At 48.9% G+C, this 20416-nt stretch overlaps 1 long non-coding RNA gene across 24 annotated transcripts; it reads left to right on the top strand.

Annotated features, from left to right (window-relative positions):
- Positions 1-1787: 1787 nt before the first annotated feature.
- Positions 1788-9348, top strand: LOC127343890 (uncharacterized). 24 transcript variants are annotated; one of them, XR_007877592.2, is made up of 6 exons: positions 1788-3053; positions 4083-5335; positions 5572-5695; positions 6144-6201; positions 6366-6445; positions 6567-6853. It is a non-coding gene; the product is annotated as an uncharacterized lncRNA (long non-coding RNA). The 24 variants fall into 24 exon arrangements; XR_007877591.2 differs by having other exon boundaries at positions 4083-4288; positions 4978-5075; positions 5149-5335; positions 5572-6853; XR_007877590.2 differs by having other exon boundaries at positions 4083-4292; positions 4978-5075; positions 5149-5335; positions 5572-6853.
- Positions 9349-20416: the final 11068 nt, after the last annotated feature.

Genomic DNA, 20416 nt, shown 5'->3' with positions numbered 1-20416 from the left:
CCCTTGTCACAAGGTATATCTTTATCTTCATGGCATCCATACTTGAATCCAACACATGGAATACAAGTAGTACATATGGAATATTCCTTCATATAAACTCAATGAAAACATTAGTCCATAGGGGTTGTCACTAATTACCAAAACCACATATAGGGGAAATATACCCTTACAATAAGCAAGTGTGGTTGGTAGAGCTGCTCCTTGCTCACAAATCTGGGCATGAAGATTGTCATCATCCCAGCATAGTTGACGACCAGACTGTTCAGGAACTTAAGGTGTTTCGGGTTGTTCTGCAATTGATAAGAAGCTAGTGTCAGTACATATCAACATGCACGAAAGGAAAACAAAGAAGTATCACAAAGCTATATTACCTTCAGACGGTCATGCAGGTTGTCCTCATCTTCAAGCTCGAAGCAAGTGTCGTCTTCGCTTCATTTGAGCTTGCCTTCAGTTTTCGTCCTGCTAATGAGGCTCCACCTATTCCTCGACATCCCGATGTGATTGTAGATCTGAAGAATGCTCACAGCGGTGCCAGTGAAATCAAGAACATCATTGGCAACCTTCTTCTTCTAGGGCTCTTTGAAGCCTTGTTTAAGTCATATACCGCTTTTCACGAGCTAAATCAAACGATTTATGACGAACTCGGACAAAGTAAGTTGCCAAACCATTCCAGGTTTGTATGCATACGTCGATTTATCATGTACATAAGGGCGGGCTCATTAATGACATGGCATTATTTTTGATTGAGTGATTTGATAGATCAAGGGAGCTAACAGGTATGATCAACTACAATACGTTTTGAAAAATATTGTGAAGCGGTGTACAATACTGAACAACCATAACCATACAACTCTAAGTGAGAACAAGAAAGAACAATGGCTTCTTATTCTCGGAGGGACAACACGTAGCATGGAGGTTGAGGAAGAAGGAGACCCCGACAAAGAAGCCGTCAACACAATTGTCTCCGTGCTCAATGAAGAGCCAAGGAGAACGAGTGTCGCAGTGCTCGACGGAGATCCTGGCAGAGCCATCATCGTAGAAGGGATCACCTTCAGTCGAGGCTATCAGATCTACCCCTATGTACCACTCGGTTTTATCCGACCTAGAGGAATGGTTTGATATGCTTACAACCACCATAGGGATCAGTGCAGAGGAAGAAGCCGATAGGTCGTTCCCAGTCGTCGTCGCCATAGACAATTTCACTGCCGCCAACCTCACGGACCTAGTCGGTGACGAATATAAGGCCATGTCGCTAGATCTTGAAAGGTGGAGGAGCTCGAAATAGGGGATTTGGATTTTACGGCGACAGAGCCAACCCTAAATACGATGGCGAAATTTTATAGCCGGTGACCGAAATTGTCCCACATTTTTTTGCCGTGCCGCGCGAGCTCACGCCATCTTCCCTAGATCGATCTACGGGAACGTTGCATTGTCTATTTTAAACGAGACGAAGGTAGTTTGTTGAAAATAGCCGGTTCGGCCGTTCCTCCCGAACCTAGACTAGAGATACTTTGAGAATCGTCCAAGCCACAACAGAGGACAAGCAAACATCCCATATATTTTCTCCGAGCCAATGCGCGCAAACGCGACCCTAGCAAGTAGCAATGCACCAGAGCACTGCTGACCTGTTCATATTCATCTGAAGGTATAAACGATGCCCCCCATAGGGGGCCTCACAGCGATTAGAGCACGTGAGCCGTCGGATCTTTCCAACTGTGCATCTCGTCCGTTCATCTTTTTCACTGCATCGTATAAAAGGGATACCCCATGGTGAAAACCCTAGACGCCTCTCCACACTCTCCCAATCCCAGCCGCCACACCCCTTTCTCTCCTCCAATCCCCACGTCCCTCTCTCTTCCCAATCCCCTCAAGATTCACTACATGTTCTGGTTTTCTTCATGGTTGGAGAGCACTTGCCGCCCCCCTCCCTTTACTCCCTGCCATGCCCTAGCATATCCTTCCCCACAACAAGAAGGGTTTCTCGTCTAGGTATTGGAGGAAGAACAAGAGGTGGCAAGAAGAAGAAGAGAAGGAGGAAGAGAAGATCCTCATCTTTCCTATCCGATTCTTCTTGATCCAGACCCAAAGGTGAGTTTCCCCACCCTCCATGATCCTCTTAGGTTCTGTAAATAGTGGTTCCTAGCTTTTTATGGAAGGGGATTAGGAAGATCAAGTGAAAACTAGGGCAAACATGTTTCTACATTTCCGTTTCTGGACATACAGCTTCATAAATCATCATTTTCGAGTACCCATTTGGCCGAATAAGATGAAGCTTATCTGGAGTGTTTTGTAGATCTTGTTCCTGCGATCGTTTTGAGTGGTCATTCACTCAATTTGGTTCAGCGGTTTAGCTGCAGCGTTGAAAACAAGTTGCTACTCTGTTTTTTGCAAAAACAGGTTCTACTACTGTCATGAACTTAAAGCAATAAAGGGGTTCTACTATTGATTTAACTGTGCTTTGAACTTCAAGCAACCTCCTGATCTTATTTTTCTTGCAGACCAGCAATAACTATTACACGTAGCTATTACAGGGTATGAGCTCCAATGGCTATTGTAGTTTAAGGCATGTGCAAGCATACTGCCGACTAACTGTTGTTGTATTTCTACTGGGATGAGTTTGTTCAGCCATAAACTTCAACTCAAAATCATGGTATATTTCTATTGTTCCACACCGTTTGCATCCTTTACCTTTCTTTGCATTATGTGTTTAATAGAATGCATGATCTCTCCTTGAAACTAAAATTTCAGATTTGTGACTATAACTGGACCATGCTACTTGCAGCTACTTAGCCCAAGTGTAAAATTATTGACTTGGATCTAATAGCAAATGACACTGACCATGATACTTTTATTCGTGGATGACTGGAAGTCATCATTCTAAAATTTGCATTTCCTTTATTATTTGTGACTCCGAGCATATGGATGCACCTCTATGTTAAATACTGACAAAGCGCTTACTTATTGTTTACATGCAAGTCTGGGTAGATTTATATAATCAGCGCCACCTGCCATGGGGCCGAGATGGTCAGGGAAAGGGTAGAAAGTCTATAGAGGTAAGTTCCCAACATGATTTTGTTTTGTTTAGAATTTCAGCTCGCCTAAATTCTCAACAATGTACGGATTAGCTTCGAGCAAGTCTTGAGTCTCGCATATATAGGAATACGTGGATACATTTAATTCAGAATTATTTAGGCATATTACAAAGGATTAGGTTTCCCCTTTTTATGACATTCATTTGTTTCTCAGTTCTGGAATCTGTTGAATGAATGAGGCATTTAGTTAGAATGTTTTGTTTTAAAGCCATGAATTTTTGTAGCCAAGTTAGCCATTTGTATGGATCAGACTCAGATTTAGACTAGGCCTAAGAAGAATCATAGTTTCATCATGCTAAGAAAGAACAAATTGTCCAGTACAAGATCATGTTGTTTGGAGTGCAAAACTGTTACTCCCTCCAGTTCATAATTCTTGCCGTGGGTTTAGTTCAATTCAAGCTGATCTTAGATGAAGTGTTATTCTTGCAGTAGCTATACAGTTGTGTTTTTAGTTACTGCTGACTGTCGAGTACAATTTAAGTATAAAAAGAAAAGGCACACAACCTAATTTTTTTAAATAAATGATTGAAATTATTTTCTTGAGGTTAGTTGTCCAAGTACTAAGATGTTTACTGCTACAATTGATACATATGGAAAGCTAAGGGAAATATGATGCTTGGTTTATTTGATCCATTCATAAACTGCTAGCTCTCGCACATGTGCCAGTTGTATGTCTACCAATGGGAAAAATAGAAGTACTTAGGTTGCTTGATTTGTACCTTAAAAGGATAGGAAGTGGCACGTTTAATTTGGTTTCCAAAGAAGTTGTAACTGACCCTGTAGGCAGTGTTTTATTGCCTTTTCCCTGCCTGTACATTTTGAGAAAATTGCATACATGTTATGCTGCACTAGTGAACTCCCTTTAGATTTTAGATAAAATAAATTTTAGTTTAGTTTTGTACATAGTTCTTTCATGGACCTGTGGATGGTTATGCTTGCTGTCCATGAATACCCCAAGACATTTCTGAACATTATCCTGTCATTTCGCAGATTGGATTTTCCACCCAATTCTAATGAAGTATATTCTGTTATGTGGAGATTTAGAATACCATGATTATGGTCACTATTGTGCAAACCAAAGTCTAGGCGGTTTTTGATTGGGAGTTCACCTGCTGGTGTTTCTTTATGCTATTTCCTGTCAAAGATGATCGGAAAGACGCCGGTGTTCTCGCTGGTGTTCTCACACTTTTCCGGAGGTAGGTAAGCTCAGCAACGTTATTAGTTGATAAGGTTTTTTCACTGCTATGTATTGTCGTAACATCTTAGATTCTTGTGGGAATGCTTAGAAGTTGTTGGAGCTAGAGGTTGACTTCTATACTATCTGGTTATTTGTCCCTAAACGCACAAAAAGTTGAGGTGCTACAGTTTTGGATTCAGTAATTCACTATGCTGGTTGAAGTAATGGTCACTTACAGACCTATCTTCTTTCTTGCATTATCCTTTGTGATATCATTCACACTTGTCCTATTTATTAAGAGTGAGCTCAATTCTGAAACAAATCTGTACATGTCAATACTGTATTAACCAACTAATTCTCTGAACACTATTGCTTTCTGAAAAATCACCATCTTCCCTAGAACATGGAAGTACTACGAACTGTTCTTTGCACCATGTTTATATCTTCTTGAGTGTGTGCCATGAAGCAATAGTGTACTAAGCACCATGAAATAATCAATCAGGGTTAGGTTGAATTTGAAATGCCATTGTTTTTTCCATTTTAATTTAGTTACACATATTCCTTCTGACTTTAGTTGCACACATTTCTTTATATCAAACTTAGGCATAACTTTAGTTACACACATTCCTTTTGACTTTGTGAGGATTTGATCTACTATTTTACACATTTTCCACCTGTATGTATATTAAGATATTCTATTTACTACAGCCTGCAAATGCTGGTGTAGTTCTGGCTCTTATACTCTTAGATTCCTAGGTGCTTGACATTTTTAAGTGAGATGTATGCATCAATACCTCTTTCCAAAGGTAATAACTTTATTCTATAATATCCTTCGCAATAATAGTTGAGCATCTATAATATCCTTCGCAATAACAACAGATCCATGAAATCGTCCAAAGATGTCCATGAGCTGGCTCAAAGGGAAGTTCTGATGATCCTTATCTCCACCAATGGATATATTCTGCATGAGGCAAGTTTTAAACTTCCAGAAAGAGGCTGCAGTGATGATTTGGCTTGAGTCTATGAAGCCAAGTTTACTCATATGTACAAAATACAAGGAGGAAAGGTGACTCAAGATAACTGAAGTCAAAAGCATTAGCACCTCTAAATTTGTTCCAGCTACATTATTCTGATTCATAATATTTAAGATATTTGAATAGTCTGGTAATGCACATAATACATTCAGCAGTTGTGACTTTCTTGCTCTTATAATGTGACAACGGGTTGTTTCAATTTCCAAGTGTATTTATGGTCCAGTTTTCTTGCTAATCTCAACCCTACTTTTTAATCTATTTCCACTAGGTGATAAGGTTTCTCTCAGGAGGTTTCTCAACAGTTTGAGATGTATCACAGCCTTCTCTCCACTGGCAGACAAGCCGATATGCAAATGCTTTTTCCTTCACATCACTCCAAGCAGCGGCTACAGGTACCATATTTTAACTTTGTAGTATTGGGCATGCCATGAAAATGGGCAAAAGATAGATTAGATTTCATGGTATAGTAGGCATGGAAGATGCTACTCTGCTGCATTAGTGCAATGAACAAATTTCTATTGTTACGATTCATTCGATGGTCAAGCTTGCAAATAGAAAGTAGTAGTATGAGCTGGCGGAGTTTGAAGCAAAGCTGGTAAACAAGTAGTCATATTTAATTCAGGGTCATTAAGCTGAAGCTTATAAACATTAATATGGTAGGATGTCATGCCGCTACATTAGCATGATTTAGTGTTTCAACTGTGGTGAATATATGAGTGAATATAACCATGATTTATATTGTTGGCATAACATATCAGTTGGCGCAAATATGATCATACCATGCTTTTCTATATTGTTTCCATTGCACTCATAGGCAGATCCAATGTCTGTCCAATACAGGATTGGCAGCGTAGAACATGGCCAGGAGGCCAGGACTATCACATTGGAGCATACTCATGTGAAGTGATGCACTTTTTATCTACCATGATCACACATTGATTCAATTTGTTGATTTAGATGTGCGCCTTGACGCACGACCCCGTAGAATTCGTATTGGTCTACATTTTATATAACGGTGATAAAAATTCGATCATGGTTACTGAAATATCGATCTTGCTGTAGGTGTTAGGCTTCTTACTGAAATATCGTATCCTCGCCCTTTCATACACTCCAACACCAAAGGATTTCCACAAATCTTGCAGGTTCTGGGGAAGGCCACACCATGGCACAAACTAGAGTTCGGATTTTTTTTCCGTATTCATGCTATATGCGGCTCTATTGGTAATTCTATTTTACCTTCCCTTTGTTGTACAATACTTGCAGCTGTTGTTTCGAACCTTGGTGAGTTGGGGAAAATAGCTGGTTGACTGGTCCTGGATGGCTGATGTTTGGTTTTCAGTTGCTACAGAATAGACTTTGGCTATTGAGTCCAATGTTCAGGTGCCCTCTCTCTTTTTTATTGTTTATAAGCAACTTTGATGCCATGTCTTCTGAATTATTTGAGAGTTGTAAATGATGTTTGTATCTCACAAGGCTATTGAAAAGGGTGTACATGGTTTAAGATATGAGATGTTGAAAACTGTTAAGGCTGGTGAATTTGGTTTTGGAAATGTTCTGGCAATTGTCGTTTATTTCAAATGGGACGGGGATAAGCTAATAAATTGTTCGGTTGTATCACTATCAGAGTTCATTGCTTATTCAGTTGGATTATCGGTAAGAATCTGTCTGTATTTTAATCTTTTTGCTCACTACAATTTGTTATATGATGTGTCATTGAGTTTCACAGCTCATTCGAGCTGTTGATTACAAATGCAAAGCCTTTAAGTCGTCTCTCCCCCCGCGTCGCCCTCCTCTGGCGACAGGGGGGAACCCTGCCGCCGCCGCCTCTCGCCCCTCCTCCCCTCTCCCTCGCTTCGCCGCCGCCGGAGGGGGCCCGGCAAAGCCGCGCGCGCCCCCGGGGAAGGTGGCGGCGGGGCATTCTCTCCCCCTCCCGCGTCCCCTGGCGAGGAGGAGCTCGCCCGGGCGCGGCGATGTGCGGCGGGCGCGGTGGGCCGGCGGCTGGGCGCCGGCGGGGCTGCGGGCGGCCGGTGGTCCGTGGCCAGGTCGAGGTCGGGGCCGGTGGTGGTGCAGCGGGGCGCGGTGGGGCTTGGCGGCGCGTCTGGGCCCAGATGGGCTCCTGCGGGCCTGCCCGGGCTTGCTCCGGGTCGTCGGCCGGCGGCCTGGCTCGGCGCCCCATCTGCACCCCCCGTGGTTCGAAGCAGCGCGGCGGCGGGCGGAGCTCCGGCTCCTCCCAGATGTGGCGGCGTCGACGGCGGCTCACGGCTGCTGTCCGGCGAGGGTGAGCGGGGTGGCGGCCCCTCTCCCCTGCTTCTTCCTCTGCGGGTGGTGATCTGCCGGTTGTTGTCGGTTGCTCGTTGCGGCGGGCGTCGGCTCCTGCCGGCGGTGAGGTTGGTGGTCCTACGTGGTGTGGCATCGTCGCCGCGTGGGAGGTGCTTGTGCCAGTGGTTCGCAGGCCGGCGGCGTTGTGGGTCTCCCTCAACTCCGTTTGGCAACGTGGGAGTGCGGAGGTTCGGCTGCTCCGAGCGAAAACTGATGGTGCGGCAGCTGCGAATGTCGCTATCCTCTTGGGGGCCTTCATGGAGCCTTCGACCTCCTCCGCTCCCGGAGCTTAGTTCTTCGGGTGAAAGCCTAGGCCGTGGCAGGGCCGGACGACGGCGTCGATCCACGTCGCTTCCCTCTTGGGGGCGTCGTCTTGAAGACTTTGTTCCCCAGCGTGCTTTCCTGAGGCTGGACTTGTACAGCATCTCGGCGGGTGGCCGGTGATGTGTGAGGTCCGTGTGGTGGCTTGTGTGGCAACGATGGCGGTGGTGAGCGATGTTTTGGTAGCGTCAAGACCTTGGCTTCAGCGAGCGTCCGAGCTTCTTCGTCTTGTGTTTCGCTTGCGGTGGAGTCGGAGCTGCTATGGTTTGTCGAGTTTCTTCATTTGAGCAGCGTACGATGACCTGCTGGGTGGCCCTCTGGCGATGATCTTCCTCGGCGCATGTCTTGCGCTTATCCTCTTCGGAGCTCGTCATCAGAGTCGGAGCTGCCTGTTGCTTCACGAGGAGTCGCTTGTTTGGCGGTGGCCGGCTTGAGCTTCACGGTGCCGCTTCGGCGGGGTCTTAGTGGTTGGTTCTTCGGTGAAGTCGGAGTCGCTGAAGAGTGATGACGATGACGTTGAAGGTCAACCGCGACGACTTCTCGCTTCGGAGGCATGTGTATCTTGTGTGGGTTGCCAGGGTGGCTCTGTGCCCCGCGACGGTCGTGCTCCATGACGAGCGTCGGGGCACTTGTTTCGGTTTTCGGCCGGTTTTCCGTTAATAAACTAGCCAAATTCTGTACTTCTTCTCTATTAATGAAAATGGCAAGTCTTTTGCCTCGTTTCAAAAAAACAAATGCAAAGCCCGCCATTTATTTTGAATACAAACTCCACACGCTTACTGAAATGCTGTCTCTCGATATCACATCATGTGTATGTGTGCATGTATGCTTATTTATTTTTCTTCCTGTACACAAATACACTGATCTGGATGCGGCTGCAAGTCCTCTGCTCCGCAGATATTCTGCCAATATCTTAACTCGTGCCGCGGACCTGCGGATTCTGATGGCCTTTATATGTGCTCTTTTGTCGGAGGAAGAAGGTTTGGCTGGAGCACCTGTTGAGTTGTGGCAGCCAGGAAGGAGCTGGTGATACACGGAGGAGGAGCTGGTGAACGCAGAGACGGTGGAAATGGAGCCATAGCCAGCTCAAAGACAGGAAACCAGAGTGTCAATGATGCTATTCAGGAGCATGCGCTGTCGGTGGGTAAACGATGTTTCAAATGTAAAAACAAAGTTGAATATGCGCGTACGTTTACATGGTGGTGTCATGTATGTAAGCCTTGCGCCTTAATTTCAAGTTCAATGTTTGAATAGTTACTCTTCACGGTAGGACTGAGTTTTTGTTTCCTTCCAGTTTTCCCGTTTCAAAATTGGGGAAGTTTTTGTTTCTTTGGTCACTTATTTCATCCAAATGTAATATTCTGTATGTACGTGTACAATAGTGAACAAATGTTCCTTTCTTTTCTTACAAGGGAATGAAATGTAGATTTATTTTACAAAAAATATGAATGCTGCTCTATTTCAGTGGAAAAAATGATAAAAAGGAAAATAAGGCAGCTTTTAACCAGGTTATGTTTTTTTGGTAGTGTAAAGTTTATACCATCAGAGTAGCTGGTAAAACAGAAATAGATGCAAGATATTCTGCATATGGTTTAGATCCTTGGTACACTTGGTTTTATGTTCCGATTTCATTTTGTTGACGCCATTTTGTGAAACCTAAGAAATTTATTATCATGTTGGAAGTTAAATTTTATCACCTTTATACAAAATGTGCATCGGCACGAATTTCACGGGATCGTGCGCCAAGGCGCACATCTAAATCTAGTTTGCTTAAAAAGAATGTGTTCGTTACCCTCAAAGAAAAAAATATCTGATCGTGCTTCAATCGTTGCCTGGAGCCCTGGACCAAATCGTCCCCAACGGCCGTGAGGCCCGTGACGACGCCGTCCTGTCCTGTCGACTTGACTGCGGCGCCGCCGCGACGGCAGACGGTCGAGGGTGACGCTCTAATCTCAACCACGCCAAGACGCCCCCATCTCGCCGTTAGAGATCTTGGCCTGCCGAACCACGGCGCTCACACTTGCCTCTCTTCATCGCTTCCAACTGGCCGGATTTGTGACCGCTCTGCCTCTGCCAGTTCTGGTCATAGGTAATTTTTTTTTAGATAAAAGGCAATAACATGCCCGACTTTAAATTAATAAAGCCCAGGGGTTTAACAAGGTTATACAACCGCTGCGGCATACAGCTTAGCCAAGGAAAGACTAGAACACGAAGTAGCAACATAGGTCCAACCGAGGACAGACATAAGGAACACAGGCAAAAGCAACTCCGCAGGCCTGACTACTTAAGCTTCATTGACTTGAGTGACTTGGTCTCACGGCAGCGTACAGCTCCCTCAGCTTGTTCTCCAGCCACCGGAGGCCCTCCCGATCTCCCGTCTTGGCCATGCCGCTCCAAAGCTGTAGAAAAAGGGCAGTTTTGAAAATCACATTAGCGGGATGGTTAATGACTTTTTTTTCGATAGTAAGTTTGTTACGAATGTTCCACAGAGCCCAAGATTGGGCGAAAAAGAGATTCCACACTAGTCTACGGGCCCTTCCCGCGAGGCTAGAGAGAATGGCATGAAATTGTGGGAAATTCCCAGGATTCCAGTTACAACTAAGGATTTGACGTACGGCGCTCCAAGCAAACCTAGCAAGGGAGCAGGAGAAGAAGATGTGCCCAGCATCTTCTATCTGACCGCAAAGGGCGCAATTGCCCGAGGCAGGACCGTGGCGAGTTGCGATCTGTTGGCTAGAGGGTAATCTATCGATGATGAGCTGCCAAGCAAAAATCTTGATCTTCAGGGGCACCTTGGCAGACCAAACGTCCTTATGATGTGCAGCCGTCGCCCCTTGAGAGAGCTTGGCATACAACGATTGCACCGAGAAAACACCCGAGGGTTCCAAGTGCCAGACCACCTTGTCCTTGTAGCTAGTGAGGGTGGAGGGTTGAACGAGTGACACCAGGTCAAGCCACTGCCGCCTTCCTTCCGGACTAAGAGAGCGCCGGAAGGTGATAAGAAGCTCCCCAGCTTCCAGGGCCTCAGCCACCGAGAGGTTAGGGTTATCACAGATATTAAACAGCTCAGGGAAGCGTTCCTTGATAGGTTGGTTGCTGCACCACCAGTCAGTCCAGAAGAACGTGCGTCGCCCATCACCAATGATGTGTTTCGCACCCAGCTTGAAGAAATGCTTAATTTTGTGCAAGCTTTTCCAAAATTGCGAGGTTCCTTGCCCTGAGCCCTCGAAAAGATTATCGGCGTCGCGGTATTTGGCTTTGATTATCGTGGACCAGATCGAAGCCTCGTCCTGGTAAAGCTTCCAAATCCATTTGGAAAGCAGAGCAATGTTCATCCTTTTGGAGTTAAGCAGACCTAATCCACCCGAGGATTTCGGCCGGCAAACCGAGGGCCAGATAACCATATGGTACTTGCGTTTATTACCCGCTCCTTCCCAGAAGAACTTGGAGCGATGCGAGTCGAATTTCGCATGAATCCCGTCATGCAGGAGAAAGAGGCCCATGGCGAAAATGGGGATGCTGTCCAGGCAAGCGTTTGCCAGAATCAATCTTCCCCCGGAAGTGAGGAGTTTACTCAGCCACGGTTCAGTTCTACCGGCGAGCTTGCGAACTAAGAACAGCCATTGTTCAAGTCGCAGCTTTCTGTCCGAGATAGGGAGCCCCAGATACATAAATGGAAAGGCTCCCCGTTTACAGTTGAGCTTATTCGCAATGCGCTGCTGTTCTTCCAGGGGTTGGCCCATCACGATTACTTCACTCTTATGATAATTGATCTTTAAACCTGACATGTCTTCAAAGCACATAAGCAAAAAACTTGAGGTTGGCGATGTTTTCTTCCGTGTTTTGGACGAGGATGAGCGTATCGTCCGCGTATTGGAGATGGGAAATCCCACCAGGGATCAAGTGGGGGACCACACCCTGTAGGTGTCCTGCAGCCCCCGCGGCCGAAAGGATACCAGAGAGCGCCTCCCCAATGAAATTAAACAGGAGAGGGGAAAGCGGATCCCCTTGGCGAACCCCTCTTTTGTTCCTGAAGTAAGGACCGATAACCCCGTTGATGGAGATAGCGGTTTGTCCACCGGCGACCAACTGCAGCACTCTGTGGATATAGGCTTCTTCAAACCCTTTGCACCGAAGCACTTCCCCCAGGAACTCCCAGTTGACCCGGTCGTACGCCTTCTCAAAATCAAGCTTGAGGAGGATACCTCCTAGCTTCTTGGAGCGCAGCTCGTGCACAATTTCGATGAGCGCCAGCGGGCCTTCGAGCAAGTTTCTCCCTTTAATGAAGGCCGTTTGATTGAGACTTATCGTCTTGTGGGCAATGGGGTCCAGGCGGTACGCAAACGCTTTGGAGACGATTTTGAAGATCACGTTGATGAGCGCAATTGGACGAAACTGCGAGACTAAGTCCGCCCCAGGGACTTTGGGGATTAAGGTCAGGATGGCGAAATTCAGCCGGGAGATGTCAATGCGACCCAGCATGAAATCATTAAGGATGTGGAGCACCCCCAGTCTGACGTTGGGCCAAAAGCGCTTGAAGAAGAGGACAGGGAAGCCATCAGGGCCAGGAGCCGTATCGGATTTCATCTCCCGGACGACCGAATCCAGTTCTTCCTCAGAGAAGGTGATCATGAGCTGATTGTTATCGTCAGATGAAACTTGGGCAGTGGTAGACCAAGTCCTAGGAGACAGACCGCAGGAACGGCTTCCTGCCGATCCGAGAAGGTTGCGGTAAAACTCGTAGATCGCATGCTGAATCTTCCTGGGGTCGTTGGTGGTTTCGGTCCCAATGTTGAGAGAGGAAATTGTACATTTTCTTCTCCTTCCGTTAGCCACCGCGTGGAAGTAAGCCGTATTCGCATCCCCCTGGAGCGCCCATTTGACTCTGCCTCTTTGGCGCCAATACTCCTCCTCCGCACTAGCGATCTGCAGGAGTTGGTCTTCCAGATAGTATCTTTGCGCCCACTCCTCCTCATCCAAGCCACTGGAATCTGCCTGGATGTCGAGCTGCAGAATCTGGGCCATCAGGTTCTCTTTCTCTCGTTTGCTGTCCACACGAAGGTTTCGGGCCCAACCCCGAAGGTGTTGGCGCAGGCACTCTGACATAAACTGCCACCAGTCTATGATATCCCGACCTCCAACTTTGGAGGAGAGATTACACCAAGTGTTATGAAGCATGGGTAGGAAATCCTGGCGTTCGAACCACCCAGTTTCGAAGAAGAACCGGTTGCTTCGCTCCGGCAGCCCTTCCCCGGAGTTAAAGATGATCGGGGTATGATCGGAACCCAAACTCGTTTCAGCAGTAAGCGTGCATAAAGGAAAGCAACTTTCCAGGGACGGCGAGATAAACACACGATCGAGGACCGAGCGGACAGGGTTGATCTGGCGGTTTGTCCAAGTAAACCGGGCTCCGGAGCGCGGGATCTCCCGGAGAGTCCAAGAAGCAATGTGTTCATTGAAAAGGTCTATGAGCCTCCAGTTAAGATTGTCGTTGTTCTTGTCGCACGCAGCTCGGATGAGGTTGAAGTCTCCACCCAAGAGAAGGGGAGTATTGGTTCTAGCCACCTTGGCTGTGACCTCCTCGAGGAAAGCCCTGGATCGCCCATGATCCGCAGGCCCGTAAACACCAATTATCGTCACGATGCGCTTGGTCGCCCGGTGCAAAATGGAGTTACTAAGATAGAATTGGCCCATATCTACCACTCCCACTTCAAAGGTACTGTCACGGACGCCCATGAGCATGCCCCCGGAGTGCCCGTTGGCCGGGAGCCAGCACCAAAAGAACTTATCGCCGATCTCCAGGCTGCACAATTCTAAGTCGGTGAAGTCCTGCTTGATGGTTTCCTGAAGAATCACAATATCAATGTTGTGCTCGCGGAGGTAATCCTTCAAAAGGGTTCGTCGCCCCCTACGACCAAACCCTCGAATATTCCAGAAGAGAAATCTCATTTGGAAACTCTTCCTTGAGCCCGTGCTTGGCGGGTTAGCAGTCTTGGGCCGACTGGGTATTGTTTCTTGGTCACCTTCCTCTTTTTAGCTGGTATAGCCTTGTTGCTTGCATCGCAAGTGTCCTCCCCGCTATGTACCACAAGCCCTTCTTGTGGTACCGAGGGATCTTTCTCCGCTACCACCGCTGCGGTCTGGGTCTTGGCCTTTTCGAGCTCGGCTTTGTGTCTTGCCTCTGCTAGATCCGCTTGAGCAAGCTCCCTAGCTTGTATCAAGGAAATAATCTTCTCGGGAGGGCCCAGGGATGCGGAGGGGAAAATGACACAGCTATCTTGTGCCACCGAGAGAAGCTTATCGATAGGAACAGATTGAAAAGCAGTAAAGTTGGACGTTTCAGGGTTACCTGGAGTGGCGGAGGAAGTGGCGTTCTTGTCGGAGGCGAGGCGGATGGCTCTTGCCAGCACCGGTTCATCAGCAACACCCGCGCTGCGGGCGCTCTTCCTGACAGCTTCGGTAGGGTTTGCCTTGGAGCGGGGCGCCCGTGCCACCGTCGCCCCCAGGGCCGGAATGGGGCTTTCGTCCAGGAGGGCCTGTGAGGTCGCGGTCTTGTCCTTGATGGCAGGGGCTTGGTGAAGCGAGGACTTCGGCGTTTGTTTCCCAGAATTGTCCACTTCCTCCGTTAAGAGCTGCGACCCAGCAGCAGCCAGCATGAGTTTCCTGGAGGGGCGGTCGTGATTGCTTTTGCTGCGCCTCTCGCTAGCACGCAGAGCCGAAGCGGCGGATTCCCCGGACGCCGGACTCTGCCACCCGATCTCCTTTTTCTCTTCCGCGCCCAAGGACAGAGCCTTCCCTGGCGTCAGGTACGATTGTCCTTCATCGGTTTCATCGTTGAGGGAGGACATGGAGGTAGAAAGCTGCAACTGCTCCAGACCCGAGCGCCGAGGGGACGAGACAGGTGGGGAAGCAAGCACTTGCTTGATCATGTTGGCCATGGTGGGGAAGATATCACCTTGGGCAGTAAGATTTGAGCCGTATTGGGTAAAGGCAGTGGCAGGCAGTGTGATCTTCTGCTGTTGGGAGTTCTTGGGGCAGAGGGTGGGCGGTGGGCAAGGTCCGTCCGCAACCGCCAGCGGGACGGATTTCCTCGCAAAACCATCCTTTCCACCGGCCGGGGCCGACGCCGGGGTGTTCTTGGTCTTGTCAGAGTGTTTCTTGCGTCTCTGATCCCACCTGTCCTCGTCCGTTTCTTCCTGGTCTTCATCCTTGTCGTCCTCGCCGTTCCTGGCCGGCGGAGAGGGGGGTCGTGGTTTGTACCTTCCATCAGGTCCTTAGAGATAGGAACAATGCGGATCCTGAACCCTTGCATGTTGACAAACAGGGTGATGTATTCTTGCAGTTGCACAGGGGCTTGGCAGCCAAACGACATCTTGATTGGGCCATTGGGGTATTCGAGGGACTCCACGTCCACAGCAATCGGTCTTCCCACTTCACGGGTGCTAAGGAGGAGGCGGTCTGCACGTCGCAGGGGAGGAGGCACACCAATGAGGTGAACCCACACCTCTTCCAGTTTCTCCACAACCAGAGGATCGTCCGTGGGAATCGTGACAATGGCCTTGGTTTTGCTCATAGGCAGAGTGATGCCACCGCCCCGGATAGCCATGCGCAGGCTCTCTTTGGAGGGGAATATAACCGAGTAGTCTGTTCCGTTGAGCCTGCAGACCTGCCACGCCCAGCTATCGTCGACCAAGTCTTTAAGCTCGTCTTCGAGCTGCTCTTCGTTGAGGCCCTCTTTCTCAAGGATTATGAGCGCAGAGTTGGTGGCCGGTTGGTACATCTCCTCGTCGGGCACCTCGCAGCAGACGAAGCCCTTACGTTGTCCTCCGAAACCTGCCCAGAAGGGATCCAGGCTCTTGGAGAAGGTCGCACACATAGCCGTGGGATGGCCATGCTTCTTGCATTTCACACAGAAGGCTTCCGCAGTGCATTCCGCCTGAACGTGCCCTTGATTCCCGCAGTTGTAGCACGTGATGTGCGTTGCGTCCTGGCTGGGGGTGTTGCTGGACCCTCCAGCAGCCAGACCAGGAGCAACCAAGCTCGGACCCTGCCCCTGCGGGATCCTAGGTGCCTTTGGGTGTCTCTTCTGGCCTCCCCGGCCCTGGTCGCGCCCTCGCGGTCCAGATGGGGGAGGAGGTGGCGGTGGAGGAGCGTACTGCTGGTGGTCAGAGCGGCGTTGTTGGGAGTAGCCCGAGCGTTCTCTGTCCCTGGCTTGGTCTCGATGCGCATGTTGGCGCCGGTGTTCTTCTTCTTCACGTTCCAGGCGCTGACGGAGCTCACGATCTCTGGATCTCTCACGGTGGTCGTCGATGGCGTCGAACGGGCGCTTGCCCCTGTAGCTACGGTCCCGATCCATGGGAGCCAAGGCCCAGATGCGCTTGCCGGAGGTGGGTTCGGAGGAGGGAAGGAGGGATCTGGTGTGGCGGCGGTTTCTGCGCACGTCGCGAGAGGGAGCAGGGAAGCCAAGGTCTGGATCTAGGGTTCCAGACCGAAGCCAAAGCCACTTATATCCTGGCGGCGGAGGGGTAGAAGCGTCCAAGTTACAAACCTTGCCCTCGGGGACGATCGCCACCGTCGATCCCAACCCTAGGGACACGTGGGAGTCATCCGCAGACGAGGCAGAAGAGGTGGGCCGTGGCCCATCCGCCGAAATTGGAGACCCACCGCTCCCCTGGCCCAACAAGCCCACCTGGCCCAAAGGGGGCCTGTCCCCGCGCTCTGGCCCAACAGCGGGTCTGGGGAGAGGAAACCCTAGATCGCCCTCGCCTGACTGCGCCGCCGCCGCCGCCGCCGTACCGCACACCGGCAAGGGGACCGACAGCGCTCCGATGCGGATGTCCTGGCGGAGGAACTGGCAGGCAGGGGGCCTTCCCCCTTCACCGCGAAGAGGGAGAGGCGGGAATTCCTCGCTGCCCAGAGCGAAGGACGGCGGCGGCGGGCACCCACCCAACGGATTCTTCTCCAACTCCGGGAGGCAGATGCGGGCGGTGGGGCTGTGCGCTGGCGACGAGGACTCCCGCAGTCCAGGTCCCAGGAAGAAGCAACCAAGCGAGATCGGGGAGGGGCGGCGGGGTGGGGTTGTCGAGTCGCCATCCTCTAAGAGCTCCTCGTCGGAGGCGGAGAGGAGAAGGACGAACCTGTTGCCTGCCAGCTCCGAGCGAGTGGGAGGGGACAGAACTTCGGAGCGCCGGCCCCGGCGACGGCCGTCCGCCCGCCGGAGGAGCGGGGATGAGGGGGACCCCGTGTCGCCCCCCAAATCGCCCGAGCGTCGCCCAAGACGCTGCTTGAGACACATCCTCTCGACAGTGACCGTTTCATGGAACTCGTCATAGGTAATTTAGTTGTTTTTTTTGATACAACCATACTTTCTATTCATTTATCACGAAAGTTACATCTCTGATAAGCATAGGAATGATAGAAGTAGGGGGATCAACGAGCCAAACATTCTGCTCGTGTCCTCTAGCAAGTCTAGCTAGTTCATGTGCTACTGTATTTGATTCACGGGGATTATGTTCAAACTGGATCTTCACAAACTCTGTTGCCATATGATAGCAATCATCTAGAATAGCTGCAGCAGCTCCGTTTGAGAAGCCTCCGTCTGTCATTGCTTTGACCACGTCCATATTATCAGAGCAGCAAATAATTCTGTTGCACCCCATAGTTTGGGCAAGGATCAGACCTTCCTTCAAAGCATGAACTTCTGCCGACATCACATCATAAACAAAGTCTAATCTGCTGTTACTAGCGGCGACAAAGTTACCTTTGCAGTCCCGAAGAATAGCTCCCGTCGAGCCCCTTAGGCCATCTGCATCAAAAGAGGCATCGACGTTTAACTTGACAAAACCTATCGTTGGCTTTACCCAGCCCCTGTTCACCCGCTTCGGTTTTGGTGAATGCGCCGCTGTGAAGTTAGTATATAGGGCTCCGATGGCTAATGCCGTATCTGCTGGCCTCTTAACTTGCTCGCCATGCGTGATCTGCCGCCGTTCCCACCATAAGTACCAGCATGTGATCGCCACAAGTTCAGGTATCAGTGGCCGGCCTAAGATTGTCTGCGTCGAACTCCGATGAAATAGAAGATATTCCAAGACCGCTTGGCCCGATCGGTCGACCTCTGATGCTTCAGTGATCAACTCCTCCAGCCCAAGATTTCCCCAGACCTGGCTCGCCCGATCGCATTGGAAGAGCATGTGCTTCACATCCTCCACTCCGATCTCACAGAGAGGGCATTGGGCACTAACTTTGACGTGTCTGTTAGCCAATACCGCTCTACAAGGGATGGTTTCTTGCATCACTCGCCATAGATAGATCTTTACTTTTGATGGTACTCTTAAACCCCATATTTTCTCCCACATAGGGTGTGATTTTATGCTTCCACTCCTTTCTCCATCTTGTACTCTAGATCGATTATGACTTTCCCATTCAGCAATGTATGCCGATTTGACAGAGAAAGATCCTGTCTTGGTCAGGCTCCAGCCGACAAAGTCATCCATCTCATGCGTCGGTAGGGGAATGACGAGAATTCTCTGGACGTCAATGCCCAAGAAGCTCTGCCTGATAATATCCTCATCCCACTGATTAGTAATTGGATCAATGAGATCTTGTACCTTTGTAAGAATGTTATGTCCCCTTCTTGTAAAAACCCTCCGGTAATTACCCGGGATCCATTCATCTTCCCAGATATTGATCTGGTCTCCCTTTCCTACTCTCCATATGTGCCCTTTTTTGAAAGTTTGGAGTCCCGCCCATATGCTCTGCCAGGTGAAGGAGCTCCCTTTTTTCATTGTTGCATTGAGCAAATCCCCAGATGGGAAATATTTGGCCCGTAATACCCTGGCACACAGAGATTCTGGTTCTTCTAGCAGCCTCCATACTTGCTTTGCCAACAGAGCCATATTGAAGCATTGGATATCACGGAATCCCATGCCTCCTTGTGCCTTTGGAACACATAATTTCCACCAGGCTAGCCAGTGCATCCTCTTGCGATCAGCCCCATCTCCCCACCCTTTACAGATTTGTTTTGGAATCTTGAAGACCGACATCGCATATGATGGTATAGCTTGAGCAATTGCTTTGAGAAGCACCTCCTTTCCACCCGAAGATAAAATCTTCTCCTTCCACCCGTTTATTCTCTTGCACACACGGTCTACCAAGAATTGAAAACAGTCTGTGCGATCCGCTCCAACCATCGCCGGTAAACCGAGGTATTTATCAGTTAAGGCTTCAGTCATAATATCCAACTTCACACAAATAGATTCCCTCTCAGCCACCTCCGTGTTTGGGCTGAAAAAAATTGTAGACTTTGCAGTACTAACCAGCTGTCCCGAGGCCCGGCAATAGGTATTAAGAATCCTTTTCAAACATTCTGCATTGCCTTCGTTCGCTTGCATCAAAATCAGCGAATCGTCAGCAAACAGGAGATTAGATATTGCCGGCGCATCCCGGCAAACCTTGACTCCGATTAGCTCCTCCTCTTCTTCCGCTTTCGCCAGCATGCTAGTAAGTCCTTCCGAACATAGCAGGAAGAGGTAGGGCGATAAGGGATCACCCTGGCGCAAGCCGCGGGTAGGGGTGAACATATCACTCTCATCTGAGTTCACCCTTACCCTATAGCGTACTGTGTTGACACACGTCATGATCATCTTGACCCATCGTTGGTTAAAACCCAACTTCAGCATAATCTTCTCGAGGAAACCCCACTTGACGCGATCATATGCTTTGTGCATGTCCAATTTTACTGCGCAAAAGCCTTTCTTACCTTGTCTCCTCTTCTTTATTGCATGGAAGCATTCATAAGCCACTAGAATATTATCTGTGATCAGTCGTCCCGGCACAAATGCACTTTGAGTTGGGCTGATAATCTCAGGTAAAAGGCCTTTTAATCTAGCTGCATACATCTTGGATATAACCTTATATACCACATTACATAAGCTGATCGGACGCAGCTGTGTAACCTTCTCTGGCACCTTGATCTTTGGAATTAAGACTATTGTGGTGTCATTCCAACCATCGGGTATGCTTACTGAATTTACTGCCGCAAGAACTTCATGTACTAGGTCATCACCTAGAAGATGCCAAAACCTCTTATAAAAAATCGCGTGAAGCCCATCAGGTCCCGAAGCTTTCAGATCCCCTATGTCAAAAAGGGCTTTCTTTACTTCTTCAGCACTAAACGGTGCCAAAAGAACATCATTCATGGCCTCTGTAACCCTAGGTTGTACTGTATCCAGAACCTCTTGCACATGTTCAGTGTCCTCTGATGAGAAGAGGTGAGAAAAATAGTCCACAACATGTTGCTTCAACTGGTCACCTTCTTTCCATACGCCTGTATCATCAAGCAAGCGTCTCAACTGATTACGCTTCTTTCTTGCCGTGGCTGCGTTATGGAAGAACGATGTATTACGGTCACCGTGCATCAACCAATTCGCTCTGCCACGCTGTAACCAGTGAATTTCCTCCTGTTCCATCAGGTT

This window comes from Lolium perenne, chromosome 3, assembly GCF_019359855.2.
Source record: "Lolium perenne isolate Kyuss_39 chromosome 3, Kyuss_2.0, whole genome shotgun sequence".
Classification (NCBI taxonomy): Eukaryota; Viridiplantae; Streptophyta; class Magnoliopsida; order Poales; family Poaceae; genus Lolium; species Lolium perenne.
This window is presented reverse-complemented; position numbering and strand designations above follow the sequence as displayed.